The sequence below is a fragment of the Orcinus orca genome, chromosome 9 (assembly GCF_937001465.1).
Source record: "Orcinus orca chromosome 9, mOrcOrc1.1, whole genome shotgun sequence".
Classification (NCBI taxonomy): domain Eukaryota; kingdom Metazoa; phylum Chordata; class Mammalia; order Artiodactyla; family Delphinidae; genus Orcinus; species Orcinus orca.
The window spans coordinates 45,130,921-45,144,389 of NC_064567.1; the positions used below are offsets into that span (position 1 = coordinate 45,130,921).

The 13,469-nt window shown below is 43.1% G+C and overlaps 1 pseudogene; it reads left to right on the forward strand.

The window, feature by feature from the left end:
* Positions 1-4,897: 4,897 nt before the first annotated feature.
* LOC125965360 (retinoic acid receptor responder protein 1-like) lies at positions 4,898-11,736 on the forward strand (annotated as a pseudogene).
* Positions 11,737-13,469: the final 1,733 nt, after the last annotated feature.

The window sequence follows — 13,469 nt, forward strand, 5'->3', positions numbered from 1 at the left end:
CACTTACACATGGATTTTTTTCAATAAGTGCATCCTACAGTACTACACAATCTGTGGTTGGTTGAATCCATGGGTGCAGGACTGAAAATACAGAAGAACCTCAGATACGGAGGGCTGGCTGTAAAGTTAGACTTGGATTTTCCACTGCATGGGGGTCAAGTGCTCCAAACCCTGAGTTGTTCAAGGGTTAACTATATACATGAAAATTGACATAATTTTTTTTATGAATGACTGATCTAACCATGGATAAATAAGGAACCAGGTGGAAAGACGTACATGGGTGCAAGTGCAGAGGTGGGAACATCCAGGCTGCTGTAAGGAACAGTGGGCAACGCAGACTAACACAGATTATGTAAAGAGGGGTGGTGACACGTGGGTTTGGGCAGAAATGATGAGAACTGATTAGGAAGAGCCTCGAATACCTGTCATAAAAAGAGCAGCTAATGTTCTTTGACAATTTCTATGTGCCAAGCATATAGTTTCCCTAACACTGTTTTGTGTTAGATCAATAATGAATTCCATCTTTCAGAAGAAAGTGAAGCTTACAGAAGGGATGTGACTTTTGCAAGCACACAGAGTCAGCAAGCTGAGGAACGAAGACCCAAACGGAAGAGTCTGACTAAATAGTCCACTTAACCACTAAGTGGTTAAGTCCAGTCTTAACCACTGCTGGCGAGCAGTGTGGGATCAACTCAGAGTCGGGGCCGGGCTTACTCAGAGCTGTGCTCCGGGAAGATTCATCTGGCAGCAGCACAGGAGACGTCTTGGAAAGAAAAGAGACGAGGTGGGGAAACCAAAAGATCCTGTAGTTGTCAAAATGAGAGGCGGAGAAGGCTTGAACAAAGAAATGAGAGAGAAAATAAAGCGACTGAGAGGAGAAATGAAGAACGTTAAGAACACATAAGGGTCAAACAGCAGATTGGATTCAAATGACTAGAGAAAGGGAACCCACAAAGAGAGCTCTGAACTTGGAAGGATATTTAGGGAGAATAATTCCTTTCAACCGCTGATATTGGGGGAAGAAGGACATATACGCTGTTACATTCGATGTACTTATGTTTGGGTGCACATTCTTTGCTGTGGAGTATATTCAGATGTCATTTTGCAAAATGATGCTTTGCCTCATGATTTATACACCATTATCTATTTAATTTCAGCTATGAAATTGAAATTAGACATGTCTTTTAAAGAAAAAAAAAGCAGACTTTGATGTATTTTTGTGCCTCACAATTCCAGAGGCACCCTTGGATTCTGGTCTGGAAAATGGTGCTCCCTGGAGCCTTCTTGACAGAAGAGCTGTGGGAGAGATTTAAATGGCCTCGAGTGCGAGGAAGAACCTTCTTATGTAGGCAGAAAATTGAATCCCTGATGCTCCAATAATGTCACCATGCTTGATTTATTAGACATGGAAGGAACTCTCATCCCCTATGAGTGTGAAGCCCAGAAGGGTGAGGTGACAAGCCCGAGGTCACACAGCTAGATGTTGGCAGAGGCAGGCCTAGAAGTGAGGGCTCCTGCTGCCCTGTTTCATGCAATGTGTATGCGACTGGGCCTTGAGGTTTCTAAAACACAGCATCTTAGGAGCAATAGAAACATACTTAATAACCCCTCCAGTAAACTAATAATTTCTCATGCTTTTTCAGATTAAGAAACCAAAACGCAGCTTAACTGTCAAGGTAACAATCTGCTCACTTGGCTGGTAAATAATTGGACTTTACAAGGATCTACTCACCAATTTTAACAGGGATGAACATGGTTAATTGGCCGTACTCTGGGGAGAGCATCTTAGCCCCTTCATCCCAGGCACAACACCAGCTCATCATAGATATATTCTATGCCTACTTGGTGAACACACGATGTGGGGTTCTAAGAGAATGAACTGGACCTAGTTATGTCTCCACTCTATGACAAGATGATCTTAGGGAGGTTTTGTTCGCTTACTTTAAAGGCCCATTGAAAACTTAACAAATACAGATTTACTAGGCCCAAGACAGACACCTAAGAACTCGGACAGTTTAAGAAGAGTCCCTATACTCAGGGCAGGCGGGAGAGCTCGCCCTGGCCGCTTGGCCTGGCATCCTGATGGAGGTACACTGGGAGAGATGGCAGTGTCTTCGGATGCCAAGCCTGCCAGAGGCACTCAGAGACATCTGGTCGCTCTTTTAAGAAGGCAGAGACCCCAAACGGCAGGGAAAATTAATTCAACAGAGCAGAATTCGAGCGCCATCAAAGTCAGGCAAGGAGCACCGAGAAACGGATCCAGGCTTCCTGTCAAACGATGATTCTGCATCTGAGGCAGGTTGAATAGTAAGCCTTTGGGGTCTGCTGGGAAGTCACCAAAATGGGAAGGAAACGCACAGCAGTGTACTAGCAGCAATGTTCAATCGTACCAGTAGGAGTCAGTGCAAGTTGGCTGCTCCGTGCAATTTCACCCCCAAGACTTGCAGAGAGAGAACTTCCGCAGCAATGACCCCATCCTTGTGCAGACGGACAGCCTCAGAAATTAACACATTGTACCATGGGAGAATGTGGTCATAAAATTGGAGTGGTGGTTGGTCAATATACATAATAGATGAATAACCTCACTCATTTATTCACTTTCTGGGCCAGCCACTGTGCTAATACCAGAGACACAAGAATGAAGAAAACTTAGGCCACTTCCCTCGATGACTTAATGATCTAGCGAAACAAGATAAACACTTGTTTACAATATGGGGTGGGGTCCACAATAGAGGCATGAAAAAGAAGTGTTGTGGGAACTTAGAGGAGAAAGCAACCAACTCCATCTAGGGGGAAAACGATGGTCAGGAAGGTTGCACAACGGAAGTGACATCTGAGTAGAATCCATACGAGATTAGTTTACCAGGTTGGGCGAAATATCATTCCCAGGCTGCAAGGATGCAGCAAACTTGGAAACACAAGGAATAGCATCTTCAGCCTGTTGCTGTGGCTTCACAACCTTCCTTATCAGAGGACTTGTAGCTCTGATTATTGTCTCTCCCAAATGTATGCTTTAGGTCACTCACAAGAATTGTTTGGCTAGTGCCAACTCTTATCATTGCTTGTTTATGGGCCAGTGATGGAACGAGCAAAATATTATAAAGCCTCCCTTTAATTTACAAAAGTACAAGAAAATAAACTTTTAAGGTATAGAGCTAAAATAGCCACTATTAAAATCCCTTCCACTCAGCCCTTAGACACATCAGAAAGAAGCAGCATTTGTAGTCGAGCACATGCCCTGCTGACCACCTCGCTCAGTATTATTGCAAGAGGAAGGAGGTTTTCAGTAGCCAGAGTTTTCTCATTTCCCACACAAATTTCCAGTCATCTTGGGCAAACACCTTGGATTGTTCTGTCATGTCATTTTTCAGAAAAGGCTTATTGCTTGCTTATCCCTTCGTGCAATGAAAGATGTTATGCTCCCTGAAAAATTCTATTTTTATTTTAAATGCTCAGTTGGGAACTTTAAACTTTGTTTTGCTAACTCATTTGCAACTGAAGCTGAAAAACAGCATATGATCCAGATTCTATAAATTTGCCTCCTAGCTTCAAAGACTTCCACTCCCAAGAGCTTGAACTCTGGTACTTCACACAGCCACGTGGCTGGAATGTGTCAGAGGACTAAGGGTAAAACTTTCCATCAGAATAGCATTTGGGGCTGAAATAGTCCCACAGTCACAACTGGGGCATCCCCACCCTTCTGTCTGGATTTTTGCTGCCCTCGCCCAGCCATCCTGGTTCCCACAGTGACCCCAGTAGGAAAAGAGCTAAAAACAGAAGCAGAATATAAAACGGTCATGGATGTTCCCTCGTGACATCCATGCATAGAGGCTGCCAGATAATAGCGTTTATTCACCATTCTTGGTGTGCCAAGTGCTAGGAATACCATGACAAAAAAAAAAAACAAAACAAAGTCCAGGCATCATGGTGCATGCATTCCTGTGGGGAGACAGAAAATATATACCATCGTGTTAGTTACATAATGAAATGTAAAGCTGGCTAAGTGGGCAGACAGTGACGGTGTAGGTGGAGCCTATTTTTGTCCAGATGATCATGGACTGCTTCTTTGAGAAGCCAATATTTGAGCGGAGATTTGTCTAAAGGGAGGAAGAATCCAGACGAATATCTAAGGGAATTTGCTGCACTGTCTTCTGGGAAAGACATGTCTAAGTGCCTAGGCCCAGAGTAGGGGGGCAAAGGTGGACTCTGGTTCCCATTAGGAACCTGCCCAGGCATAAGCAGAGTGGTGATCCTGGTGGTCTGTTTTCTGTAAGAACTCTCAGTCTGCATCGCAAAAGTGCTTTGGCTGTGTCAGTGGTTACGATCAGTAGGTTTCATGAGCGCTCAAGATCCCGAAAGGAAAAGAATGATTCTGAGTTTCTAAAACCAGTAATCTACCCAGAGGAGAGAAGAATCCATTCAAATTCAAAACAACATGAACAAGGTGGTTATCAGCATGTGTTTCCAGGCCCCTCCCTTACAACCATCCCTGAACCTGTCATGGGAAAGTCAGGCTGATATTCAAATGGAAACACTGAGTCAGCAGTTAGCTGTGAGTATGGAGTCTGGAGTTAAGGTCAGGGCTGTGCATGTATATTTGAAGACTTTAACATGGTTACGGTATTAACAGCCAGGAGAATGCATGAGCGTACGCGCTGTCCTGCATATAAATAGTGAAGAGAAGGGGTTCTCTTCTCCTAGAGCAGATCTCTGGAGTTGCCCCCATCTAAAGGTCAGCAAAAGGCAAAGAAGGATGGGAACATGTGGCCAGTGAAGAAAGGGGAATATCATCTAGTTTAGTGGAACCAAAATGAAAAAGAATTCAAAAGGGGGGCAACGATAATTCTGACAAATGTTATTGAGCAGTTACTTAGAACTGACATTTGAATTCAGCAACATGATCGTTGGTGATCCTGACGGCAGTTCGGTTGTACTTAATGAAAGTAGGTATACATATATCAACACAGAAGGTCAAGCAGTCCCACTTACAGTGTGTAACCCAGAGAGCTCTCTAATTGTCACATGGGGACATTTATTAGGATTTTCACTGTAGCAACATTTACGAGAACAAGGAATTGGATACAACAACAGGAAAATGGATAAATAAAATAGGAGTTTAAGCAGGATGGAATATAATTTAGCAGTCAGAAATAATGGACTAAATTATGTATGGCATTTTAGATAGATTTTTTAAAATAATATTCAGTGACAATAAAGAAAAAATTTCTTAAATTAAGAAATAGTAAGATTTAGAGCATGATACTACTATCACATAAAGTTTAAAATTACAAACTCAAAACAACACTACCTATTTTTTAAGAATATTAGGAAAGTAGACTGAAAGGACATAGCTTGAACATAACAGAGTGGGTGCATATGGAGTAACGAGAATGGGGCTGGAGAGAATGAGGAATGGGTGGAAAAAATAAAACCAAACCAAAACGATGCCTCACATGGACCAACGTTCATTGCCATGAACTGAGGAGTCTGACTGACTCAATTCTCTTCACCTGAGGTCCTTACCGCACATCCTTGCAACAAGCAGTAACAAAGTTAAGAAACAAAGGGCAGAGTGAGAGGGGGAGTGATTTGTCACAAACTCGTTCCCTTTATAGGCTTCACCATCCCTATCATCTCCCTCCCATCATCATCCTCTTCCTGATCTTTCTAAAACACCTCTGGTCAACCACCACTGCTGGATGTGTCTTTCCACATTTGCCCACTTAGGGCCTCTCTTCTTAGGACCCCTTGTGCACACTCTGTATACTGTCCTTGTATTGTCAGTACTCACCACAGTGTATGGGATTATCTGTTTCTACCTCTACCTGCCTATTCTGGGCTTCCCCAGAGGTTTCAGAGCCCAGTTAGGAATTTTCTCAGCGATTCATCTAACATTTCTGCACTAATTGAGAACTGCATATACTGTTTATCCTTTCGCTTTTTTGCACAATGCCTGGCACATCTGTAGCCATAATTGTATTTTAGGTGTATGGAGTGAATGATTCAAAATATATGTCTCAGATGGACAGATTAGTAACATTGTGGAGAAATTATACCATATCTTCCTTCTAAAAGCTTTTATACTGTTGCCTTTAATAACTTTTGAAAAGTGATTTCTGTGACGGAAGAGTCAAATTTCCCATACAGAAGAATTCCAAATCATCGAGGTAGAGACTCTGCCCTCAGGGACAGGGAGCCTAACGCCCCACTCCTTAGGTGTGGGCTGCACACAGTGAGTGTGGGAAAATCGTAACTCTGCAGTGCTGAAATATGACAAACACTACCTCATCCAGGTTATCAAGGTCAATATGAACAATCATAAATCACATTGATAGGATGTACCTTTGCAATGCCGTCATGCTAATGGAACTTTACCTCTGTGATCTGCCCCCCAAAACACATAACCCCAGTCTAATCACAAGGAAAGCATCAGACGAATCCCCAAACACCTGACAACTGTTTATCAGAACAGTCAAGGTCATCAAACACAAGGAAAGTCTGAGAAATGGTCCCAGCAAAGAGGAGCCTAGAGAGACAGGATACCTAAATGTAATACAGTATCCTGGATGGGATCCTGGAACAGAAAAAAGACATTTGGTAAAAACTAAGGAAATCTGAGTAAACTATGGATTTTAGTTAATAATACCAGACTAATATTTGTTGACTAATTAATATGCCAAATATATTTATATATAACAAATATACCATACTCCTGTAATTGTTACTAATAGGGGCAACTGGGTGTGTGGTGTATGGGAACTCTCTGTACTATGTTGTCAATTTTTCCATAAATCTAACACTGTTCCAAAAAATAAAGTCTATTAAAAAATAAATTGGATTTTTAAGAGTGATTGCCAATACCGTAAGAGCAACGGCTATGTACTTTCCATTAGCGTTAGCGTTGTTAGCTCATAACCATAGGTTACCCCCTCTTCTCCCCTCGCCCAACTAGTTCAGCCCACAGGTAATGAACACAGTCACTCGTCTATAAGGCTGACACAACCAAAAAGAGTGTCAAGAAGTAAGTGCCGAGGAGACAAGTCAGCCCTCTGGCTCCTAGAAAGTAGAGCAGAATCAGGACTAGGAAGTCCCCCAACCAGTGAGTGTATGAGATGAGTCTCCTCTCAATGGAAAAGAGTCCCACCTACTTTATTGCACTGGTAGCAAGGAGATGCAACCCCAGAGAGGAGCGATGAGAGACAGATACCAGAAGATAGAGAGATAGAGAGATAGACATAGAGATAGAGAGATAGAGATAATAGAGATAATGTATTAGTCAGGGTTCTTCAGAGAAAAGGAACCAATTGTACATATATGGTCACTTCTTGCACATTTTTGCAAAGACAATAACCTAATGCAATACTTTGCTGAGAAAATATGATTTTCTTTTCTGAGCAAACACATGTTTCTTTAGGATTAGGGGAGATCTGAATATGAAAACAGTTTATGAACTGTGATAAACGATTCACATATCAGTTATATTATTCAACCTTATTAGCACCTTAAGGTAATCAACAGAACCAACATACACTGATCTACAGGCTCGTAGCTAAAAACTCAAGAACCACTGCTGATAACAACTAAGAAACCTCAATTTGCAAAAGCCATAATGGAAAGCCCAGGCAGGTTACATACGGAGATTTCAGCAAGTTAATGTGGAATGGTGATGGACACTTAGGCAAAGAGACCGCCCTTCCAAAACGGATGTGAGAATTAAGCAGGTGGAAAAAAAGCTGAGTCAGAATAGAAGTGATCTTTTACATTAGTTGAAAGTGTTCCATTTTCTTTCTTTTTTTCTGGGTCATTTCCTGCAAGAGAATGGACTGTTAATTTAAAAAAAAAAAAAAAAAAAAAGCGGCGGAGATCACCTTCCTCCCCACAGATACACCAGAAATACATCTACGCGTGGAACAACTCCTACGGAGCACCTACTGAACGCTGGCAGAAGACCTCAGACCTCCCAAAAGGCAAGGAACCCCCCACGTACCTGGTTAGGGCAAAAGAAAAAACTAAACAGAGACAAAAGGATAGGGACGGGTCCTCCACCAGCGGGAGAGAGCTGTGAAGGAGGAAAAGTGTCCACACACTAGGAAGCCCCTTCGCGGGTGGAGACTTCGGGAGGCGGAGTGGGGGAGCTTGGGAGCCGCGGAGGAGAGCACAGCAACAGGGGTGCGGAGGGCAAAGCGGAGAGATTCCAGCGCAGAGGATCGGGCCGACCGGAACTCACCAGCCGAGAGGCTTTTCTGCTCGCCCGCCGGGGCGGGCGGGACTGGGAGCTGAGGCTCCGGCTTTTGTCGGAGCGCCGGGAGAGGACTGAGGTTGGCGGCCTGAACACAGCCTGCAGGGCGTTAGTGCACCGCGGCTAGCCGGGAGAGAGTCCGGGGAAAAGTCTGGACCTGCCGAAGAGGCAAGAGACTTTTACGTCCCTCTTTGTTTCCTGGTGCACGAGGAGAGGGGATTAAGAACGCTGCTTGAGAGAGCTCCAGGGACGGGCGCGAGCCGCGGCTAAAAGTGCGGAGCCCAGAGACAGACATGAGACGCTAAGGCCGCTGCTGCTGCCACCAGGAGGCCTGTGTGCGAACACAGGTCACTAGCCACACGCCCTTCCGGGGAGCCTGTGCAGCCCGCCACTGCCAGGGTCCCGGGATCCAGGGACAACTCCCCCGGGAGAACGCACGGCGCGCCTCAGTCTGCAACGTCACGCCGGCCTCTGCCGCTGCAGGCCCGCCCCACACTCCGTGACCCTCCCTACCCCCCGGCCTGAGTGAGCCAGAGCCTCCGAATCAGCGGCTCCTTTAACCCCGTCCTGTCTGAGCAAAGAACAGACGCCCTCCGGCGACCTACACGCACAGGCGGGGCCAAATCCAAAGCTGAGCCCCTGGGAGCTGTGAGAACAAAGAAGAGAAAGGGAAATCTCTCCCAGCAGCCTCAGAAGCAGCGGATTAAAGCTCCACAATCAACTTGATATACCCTGCATCTGTGGAATACCTGAATAGTCAACGAATCATCCCAAATTAAGGAGCCCTGTGGATGAAAGGCTCTTGGTGCTGCAGCCAGGAGTCAGTGCTGTGCCTCTGAGGTGGGAGAGCCAACTTCAGGACACTGGTCCACAAGAGGCCTCCCAGCTGCACATAATATCAAACAGCAAAAATCTCCGAGAGATCTCCATCTCAACGCCAGCACCCAGCTTCACTCAACGACCAGCAAGCTACAGTGCTGGACATCCTATGCCAAACAACTAGCAAGACAGGAACACAACCCCACCCATTAGCAGAGAGGCTGCCCAAAATCATAATAAGTCTACAGACACCCCAAAACACACCACCAGACGTGGACCTGCCCACCACAAAGACAAGATCCAGCCTCATCCACCAGAACACAGGCACTAGTACCCTCCACCAGGAAGCCGACACAACCCACTGAACCAACCTTAGCCACTGGGGACAGACACAAAAAACAACAGGAACTACGAACCTTCAGCCTGCAAAAAAGGAGACCACAAACACAGTAAGATAAGCAAAATGAAAAGACAGAAAAACACACAGCAGAGGAAGGAGCAAGATAAAAACCCACCAGACCTAACAAATGAAGAGGAAATAGGCAGTCTACCTGAAAAAGAATTCAGAATAATGATAGTAAGGTTGATCCGAAATCTTGGAGATAGAATGGACAATAGAATGGACAAAATGCAAGAATCAGTTAACAAGGACCTAGAAGAACTAAAGATGAAACAAGCAACAATGAACAACACAATAAATGAAATTAAAAGGACTCTAAAAAAAAAAAAAAAAAAAAAAAAAAAGGACTCTAGATGGGATCAATAGCAGAATAACTGAGGCAGAAGAACGGATAAGTGACCTGGAAGATAAAATAGTGGAAATAACTACTGCAGAGCAGAATAAAGAAAAAAGAATGAAAAGAACTGAGGACAGTCTCAGAGACCTCTGGGACAACATTAAACGCACCAACATTCGAATTATAGGGGTTCCAGAAGAAGAAGAGAAAAAGAAAGGGACTGAGAAAATATTTGAAGAGATTATAGTTGAAAACTTCCCTAATATGGGAAAGGAAACAGTTAATCAAGTCCAGGAAGCACAGAGAGTCCCATACAGGATAAATCCAAGGAGAAATACACCAAGACACATATTAATCAAACTGTCAAAAATTAAATACAAAGAAAACATATTAAAAGCAGCAAGGGAAAAACAACAAATAACACACAAGGGAATCCCCATAAGGTTAACAGCTGATCTTTCAGCAGAAACTCTGCAAGCCAGAAGGGAGTGGCAGGACATATTGAAAGTGTTGAAGGAGAAAAACCTGCAACCAAGATTACTCTACCCAGCAAGGATCTCATTCAGATTTGATGGAGAAATTAAAACCTTTACAGACAAGCAAAAGCTGAGAGAGTTCAGCACCACCAAACCAGCTCTACGACAACTGCTAAAGGAACTTCTCTAGGCAAGAAACACAAAAGAAGGAAAAGACCTACAATAACGAACCCAAAACAATTAAGAAAATGGGAATGGGAACACACATATCGATAATTACCTTAAATGTAAATGGACTAAATGCTCCCACCAAAAGACACAGATTGGCTGAATGGATACAAAAACAAGACCCATATATTTGCTGTCTACAAGAGACCCACTTCAGACCTAGAGACACATACAGACTGAAAATTAATCAAAAGAAGGAATATAAAGTTGACCTGGTGTTTACCACGGAGCTCTACAACCCAGAGGAAGGTAAGGAACATCTGGGGAAATGTTCTGCTCAAGTGTTTTTCAGGAACGAGAAACCCAGACCGGCCATTAATATAACGTGTACTCGGCTCATTGAGAAGAAGACAAGACAAGAAGAAGATTATCAGCTCTACAAGTACATGAAGCAACTTAAAAGCCTCTTGGATGTTGTCAGCATACCTGAAAACAAATGAAGATGCAATTGATTTTGATTATACTGTGCTACTCCATGAATTCTCAACACAGGAAATGATTCCCTGTCATATTCACGTGGTCTGGTACCCCGGCAAACCACTGAAGGTGAAGTACCACTGTCAAGAGCTACAGACACCAGAAGAAGCCTCTGGAACTGAAGAGGCATCAGCTGTGGCACCGACAGAGCTTAGTAATTTCTGAAAAGCAAAAAAGATCTGTTTATACCAAATTCTGAACAAAATGATTATACTAAATAGCCTAAATCATTATTCTAGTAGAATAGCCAAGGTACAAGGCATTCTAATAATTTGGGAAAGCCTGTGATTACAAGTAAATACTCAAAAATTAAAAGATACTGGGATTTTTGTTTTTCGATTGGTTTGGTTTAGTTTTCAACTGTGGGAGCACATGCAAACTGAACTCTGCTCAGTGCTAAACAGTTACTCTGCAGGTTCCTCAGGGTTTCAGCCCTAAAATGTAAAACCAAGTCAGTTAGTGTATGCTGCAGCTGGACCAGTAAGTATTTTAAAAACATAACAATAAAATTGATGGTCACATCTATAAATCTGCATTTCTCAATATTCTGAACATATTGTAGCTAACTATTCTGTGTTGTTAAATTGCTTCTACCTAGTATGTAAAAAAGATAATATATTTCAATGAAAGCAAATTGTAGGGAAAATATTACCTGTTTAAAAGGAACTTTACTATTTTTTATGATTTTGAGCAATATTCCTTTTAAATTTGATATCTACTTTTAAATGTTTGTTTCTAAATAAAATGTGTTACATGTGTTTGTAAAAAAATAAAAAAAAAAAAAAAAGCAAGATGATATTGGTATTTTCTGTATTGCTAACAGAAACAGCTGTGAAAAGAAGATAAGATAGCACTACCTCACAGGACCAGTACTGCCCAACCCTGCCAAGCACTTGGTAAGCTCTCAATAAAAGTTAGCAATTATTATTTATGCTTCAATTACTTAAACTATGCTCCCTTTACTACTTGGCTACTCTATCCTCATTCTTCTTCCAAATCTTAAGATTCAGAAACACAGATTCATGGGAAGTGGAAGGGGATGGAGAATCCATTCCAAAGACAGCCCAAACAGGGGGTCATCCTGCCTCTACATGATGCTTCCTCTAGGACGGCTAAGATCCCTTGTCACGCTAACCTACCACGAAGCCCTGCAACAGGAAGGCTTGCTGTGTCTTAAGCAGCCCTTTCTAACTTGGGACAGGTGTGTTTATAAACGCCCTTTTCCTTTTATTAAACTGAAACCTTCCTGTCTTACAGCCGCTACCGTCATCCCAGTTTGCTCTTTAGAAGCACGCAGAGTCAATCTCATTTTCCTTCCTGCAACCAGACGGCAGGATGTAGCCATATTCATCTACTCATCCCAGGCTCCATGTACCGGGCTGGCTCTGAGCTAGTGCTCAGATTTTTATTTCATTCACTAAGGCTTTAAATATTTGGAAGCAGCTATGAGGTACCTCCACGGCCTTAAGTGTCCCCCCTTGAAATCTAACTTTCCTGTTTCTTCCAAATTCCTCATCAACGCGATTCCCAGACCGTCACCATCTCAGTGGTCCTTTGGTATGAGCACAATATTTCAGGTGCAATCTGGCCAGGTCAGAGAAGGAACGTCATCATCCTTGTTCTGTTCAGTTCATTCACTCACTGGCACCTTCTATCCTTGTTCCTAGGAAATTTTTGGAGTTCTCAGAATGGGAATTGTACCTAATACACAGCTCAACACACTTACTGTTGATGTATTACTACCTCTCCCTTCAGGGAAGAGCCCTCCCAGTTCCTTCTATATCTGTTGCGGCACTAATTTCAGCTCACCTGGACTGTCAGATTATTTGCTGCTCCTCACTTTGGACACTGAGCTTCTTGAACTTTCCTGATGGACCTAACCTTTCTCCAAAATTAATTTTAAGAAAATAGAGTTTGATTTTTTTCTTCCTTTCACGTTGGTGAGTTTCTTATTCCTAATTTTTTCTAATTCCTTCTGATGGTCAATCTTTCTGTTTTTCCCTTCACTCAGTGGCCAACGTATATCTCTTCTTTCCTTTTGATCTATGCAGTGGCAGAAGACGTCAGCCATTCCCAGAGGAACTTGGCCTTCAGATACTAATCACCACCACGGGGGCAGGGGAGATAAAAGGAGAAATATTTTGCTAACTTGAGATTTAAAAAAACAAAACACTGCTTCCATACTTCTGCAGGCAAGTCAGCTACACAGATGTCTGAAACTTTGTGATTCTCCCAAGGAAGAGCCGACAGGTTTAATTTTAACACAATTCTTGAAAGAGCTTAGGGAGCTCAGGATAACTGGTGTGCTGTAAACCTATGATACAACAGGACAGGAGGGGTGGGCATCCCCTAATAAACATGGATACTGGCCCTCAGATTTTCATATGATGACTGTTTTCAAAGGGAGAGTCTTTTATCTGAAGGATCAGATTGACAGGTAATGTTTTAGAAGCTCTTTCATCAACAAAATGGGTGGAGCAATACTAGCATAAT